Below are 6,000 nucleotides of genomic sequence, written 5' to 3' on the forward strand. Positions count from 1 at the left end.
CTTTTGTTCCCATATCCTTGAATGTTATGACATTCCAAGTGCTCATCCAAATACTTTAAGGTTTCTGGCTTCCACCACTTTCCCAGGCAATGCATTTCAGATTCTTACCACCCGCTGGGTGGAAATTCTTCTTTGCATCATCTGCCCCTCACCCTAAAACTATGCTCCCTTGTGATTGACCCCTCAAACAAAGGGAACAATTGCTTCCTATTCACCCTGACCTTTCTCCTTATAATGCTACACAGCACAATCATGTCCACTCTTGGGCTTCATGGCTCTAAAGAAAGCAATCCATGCCTAGTCAATCTCTCCTCACAGGTCAGATATTCCATCCCAGGCAACATCCTAGTGAATCTCCTCTGTATCCCCTCCAATGCAATTATATTCTTCCTAAAATGAGGTGACCAGAACTGCACACAGTTGTGTGCAGCTGTGGCCAACTAATGTTCTGCAAAGCTCCAGTATAACCTCATTGCTCTTATACTCTACACCAATGACTGATAAAAGCAAGTGTCCCATATACCTTCTTAATTTCCCTATTTTTCCGTCACTGCCACCTTCAAGGATCTGTGAATAAATACCCCAAGAACCATCTGTTCCTCTGAGCTTCCTAATGGCCTGCCATTCATTAAATACTCCCTTGTCTTGTTACTTTTTCCATTTTTCAGGGTTAAATACCATCTGCCACTGTTCTACTTAGCTGACCAACCCATCTATAGCTGCCTGTGCAACCTACTTTTTCACTGTTAATCACCCTACCAATCTTGGTGTCATCTGCAAACTTACTTATCAGTCCCCTCAGATTCTCTTCTATATCATTTCTGTATATACAAAACAACTTTGAACTTTGTGGTATGCCATTGGAAATTGATCTTCAATCACTCAAACAGCCTTATAAAGAACAACACAGCATGGGAAACAGGCCCTTCGGCCCAACGAGCCCGCGCCGCCGTCCCACTGTCTCAGTGACCTATTCATGATTTTAGTCTACGCCTAATGTGCGAGGATCAGGGAGGTCCAATTTAGGGACAATTTAGTACCCAATCAATCAGCCTAAAAGCACATCTTTGGGATGTGGGAGGAAACCGGAGTACCCGGAGGAAACCCACGCAACCATGGGGAGAACGTGCAAACTCCCACAGACACAGGCCCAAATCCATGTGTCCGCACAGCAACAGAGATAGTCTCTGAGCTGTCATGTTGCCCTCGAGATGGTCCAGTTTAAGCACACTAACGACATGAAGCAATAGGCAACTCCCGAAGCAACGTCCAAGAGCAGCCCACTACAACCTGCCGCATGTATGCCCCTTGCTGGACTTAAATGCCTGTGGAGACAAAAAAATTCATTATTAAACAGGCAAAGACTGTAACATCCCTGAGGCAAAAACGTAATCCCGAGCCTACAATGTTTAGTAAGGCCTGCTATATCCCCCTATATGTAGCCCGCTCATGTGGCTGTCTAAGTGACTCTTAAACAACCCTAGCGTGCCTGCTTCCACCACCTTACTCGGTAGTGCATTCCACACCCCCACTACCCTTTGCGTGAAAAACTGCCCTCTAATATTTGTCTTATACCTAGCCCCCCTCACCCTAAGCCCGTGACCCCTCGTTCTATCCATTTCTAATAGCGGAAAAAGCTTACCACCATTTACTCTATCTATCCCCTTCATAATCTTATAAACCTCTATTAGATCCCCCCTCAGCCGACGTCTCTCAAGGGAAAACAGCCCAAGTTCATTCAATCTTTCCTCGTAAGACAGCCCTTCCATACCAGGCAGCATCCTGGTAAATCTCCTCTGCACTCTCTCCAGGATCTCTACATCCTTCCGGTAGTACGGCGACCAGAACTGGACGCAGTACTCCAAGTGAGGCCTAACCAACGTTCTATACAACTGCAACATCAGACTCCTACTCTTATATTCTATACCTCTTCCTATGAAGGCTAACATACCATACGCTTTCCTCATCACATTCTGCACCTGCACCGACACCTTCAGGGACTTGTGCACTTGCACCCCCAGGTCTCTCTGCGTATCTATACTCCGGATAGTTCTACCTTTTATCGTATAACTCCCCTCCACATTATTCCGGCCAAAGTGCATCACCTCGCATTTCTCCGGATTAAATTCCATTTGCCATCTATCTGCCCAATCTACCAGCCTGTCTATGTCCTGTTGCATTGCCAGGCACTGCTCCTCAGTACCCGCCAATCCAACCATCTTAGTGTCATCAGCAAATTTGCTGATCACACCACCTACCCCCTCTTCCAAGTCATTAATATATACCACAAATAGAAGAGGTCCTAGTACCGAGCCCTGCGGCACACCACTGGTGACAGACCTCCAATTGGAAAAGGAGCCTTCCACTACTACTCGCTGCCTCCTCCTCCCAAGCCAGTTCTCCACCCATCTACATACCTGGCCTTGTATCCCATGAGCCTTCACCTTTTCTATCAGCCTACCATGAGGGACCTTGTCAAACGCCTTACTGAAATCCATATAGACGACATCAACGGCTTGTCCTTCGTCAACCGTTTTTGTCACCTCTTCAAAAAATTCCACTAGATTTGTAAGGCACGACCTCCCTGTAACGAAGCCATGCTGCGTATCCCTGATCAGATTGCAGCGCTCCAGATGTTCATACATCCTATCCTTGAGGATCCTCTCCATTAGCTTGCCTATAACTGAAGTCAAGCTCACCGGCCTATAATTCCCTGGGTTATCCCTCTGACCCTTTTTAAACAACGGTACTACATTTGCAATCCGCCAATCCTCTGGGACCTCACCTGTGTCCAAAGAAGAGACAAAGATTTGCGTCAGAGGCCCAGCAATTTCATCCCTCACCTCCCTTAGCAGCCTGGGATAGATGCCATCAGGCCCCGGAGATTTATCCATCTTTATACTGTCTAAAAGTCCCAACACCTCTTCCCTCGTGATGACTATTTCCCTCAACGGATCCTCAAACTCCTCAAGCACAGCACCAGACATCAGGCCCCTCTCCTGCGTGAATACTGACGCAAAGTATTCATTCAAGATCTCCCCCATTCCCCCAGGCTCCAAGCATAGTTCCCCTCCTCTGTCCCTGAGAGGACCAATCTTCCCTCTAACCATCCTTTTATTTCTAACATAGGAGTAAAATGCCTTAGGATTTTCTTTAATCCTACCCGCCAAAGCCATTTCGTGGCCCCTTTTTGCCTTTCTGATGCCCCTTTTAAGTTCTCTCCTACATTCTCTGTATTCTTCTAACGCTATCTCTGTCCTCAAATGCCTAGATCTATTGTACGCCTCCCTCTTCCTCCTGACCAGGTCCTCAATATCCCTAGTTACCCACGGCTCTCTAATCCTACCCTTCCCATCCTCCCTCTTGACCGGCACATGTCTTTCCTGCAAAGATTTTAGTTTTCCCTTGAGAGACTCCCACATACCTAGCGTCGACCTGCCATCAAACAGCTTACCCCAGTCCGTATCTTTAAGACCCTGCCTAATCCGGTTGTATCTAGCCCTCCCCCAGTTTAACACCCTCCCCTTAGGACAGGCTTCATCTTTATCCATTAATATCTTAAACCAGACAGAGTTGTGGTCACTGTTAGCCACATGCTCTCCTACTTCAACGTCAACCACCTGCCCAGGCTCATTCCCCAGAACCAAGTCCAGTATAGCCCCCTCTCTGGTCGGGCTATCCACATACTGCTCCAGGGATCCTTCCATTACACACTGTACAAATTCCTCCCCGTCAGCACCCTCTGATCTCGGCACCTTCCAATCTACCCCGGGGAGATTAAAATCTCCCACTACCACCACCCTATTCTTCCTGCACTTATCTAGAATGTCCCTGCTTATCCCTTCTTCCACAGCCCTCGGGCTGTTGGGCGGTCTGTAGTACACACCCAACATAGTAACATCTCCCTTCCTATTCCTCAACTCCACCCAAAGCGACTTGATTCCTATATCCTCTATACCTCCCTCCCTCTGCACTGCTATGATGCAATCCTTAACTAACAACGCCACTCCCCCACCTCTCAGCGATCCACCCCTATCACGCCTGAAGCACTTATACCCAGGAACATTCAACTGCCAGTCCTGCCCTTCCTTTAACCAAGTCTCTGTCACCGCCACCACTTCCAACTTCCTTTCGAACATTATTGCCTTCAGTTCATCTGTTTTGCCAGTCACACTCCTAGCATTGAAACACATGCACCGAAGACCCTTCTACCAGCATCCTTTGTGTCCATTACTAAGTCAGGTTCAGATCCATTTCACCAAATTTCCCTGAATTCGCTGTGCTTCAACTTTCTCAATCAAGCTCTCATGTGGAGCCTTGTCAAAAGCTTTGCTAAAATTGTGACAAAATCATAGTATTTCCTTTTCTGGTCAACAGGTCAAATTTGGAAGAAATATTTCTGCTTCAGAAATGGAAGCTAAAGATCAAACCACATGCTCTTGGGGAGAAAGTTTCCTGTCGTAGTATAGTGTTAAATAATGGTATCTCCACACCCACACCATTTTTCCTTTTGGAGACTAGTGAGGGAAGAATTCTAGAGCTGATTATCAGCTGCTGAACTGCATTATGAACACACTGTCCATGGCCAACAAGTCCTGGCATTGGACTCAAATGCATAGCTCCTGGTCCAGCAGCAGGGGGGGCTACCACTGTGCCACAAGACCTCCTCCAGAGTGCCATTGAATATAATTGAACCCATTGGGCATTGGTTGAAAATGATCCATAATTATGGTAACTGTAAGTATACAAATTGCTCCCACTCTCTCAGAGTGCACTAACCACTATTTGCACAAGATGTGTTACAAAACTCCCTCACATTTCCCAACGCTCAGCACAAACCTCCACTGTGCCAATCAGTCATTGCTTCATCAGACAGCCAGTGCCAGGTCATGATCTTTCTTATGCATATGGCACAAGTGTGCAGTAAGGCAAGAGACAAGCAGCCAAATGACTCATTGAAAGCAAGTTAAATGTAACTGTGATCCAATTCCCATACTGGTTATCAGGTGGCTCCACTGAGTGGGATTGCCATTTTAATTTGGAGGCAATACTTGTTGCCCTATATTCTTACAACAAAGGAAACCATTACAACAATCAACTGTGATACAATTCAAATTTGTAAGTTTCCTCTGTGGGAACAGGATGAAGCAGTTTAGATAGGTCATTAACCCAAGATGTGAACTCTCTTTTGCTCTCTTCACAGATGTTGCCTGACCTGGTGAGAGTTTTTATATTATATACATTCAAGTAGTTTAAAATCTAAACAGATTGGGATCTGACAAGAATTCTCTGGTCATTCGCGCTCCACTGCTGCTGTCAGCAAGAACAGGTGCTCAGCCAAATCTGTTCACTGCAGCAGGACTGGAGCTGCAGCCAAGGTCAGAGAATCTGGCCCAATGGATGTTATACATTTATATTTTCATTCCCCTTTTTGAAGGTCCTTGAAAAGTCATTAATTTCATTGAAATAGTACATGTCCATGAGTTTCTGAAGGCTCTACATATCAAATACATAGTGAGGAGTTCAGTGAATCAGAGTAAAAACATTATTTGGATCGTGCCTGAAGTTTTGCTGTAAGTGGCACAGTGGTTAGCACTGCCGCCTCACAATGCCAAGGACCCAGGTTCAATTCCGGCTTTGGGTGACTACTTGTACGGAGTTTGCACATTCTCCCTTCATCTGCATGGGTTTCTTCCAGGTGCTCCGATTTCCTCCCACAGTCCAAAAATGTGTCGGTTAGGTGGGTTGGCTATGCTAAATTGCCCCTTTCTTGTCCTGAGATGTGCAGACTAGGGAAATTAGTGAGATTACAGAGATGGAATAGACCTGGTAAGCTGCTCTTTCAGAGCATTGGTGCAGACTTGATGGGCTGAATGGCCTTCCTCTGCACCATAGCAATTCTATGATGATGTACAATTCAATGCATTGGACTTGCTTCAAACCTCATTAAAATACAATCTGCAGTTTGCAGATAAAAGTGGATTGGTAAATGAGAAATGT

The sequence above is a fragment of the Carcharhinus amblyrhynchos genome, chromosome 16, assembly GCF_965287045.1.
Source record: "Carcharhinus amblyrhynchos chromosome 16, sCarAmb.v2.hapA, whole genome shotgun sequence".
Classification (NCBI taxonomy): domain Eukaryota; kingdom Metazoa; phylum Chordata; class Chondrichthyes; order Carcharhiniformes; family Carcharhinidae; genus Carcharhinus; species Carcharhinus amblyrhynchos.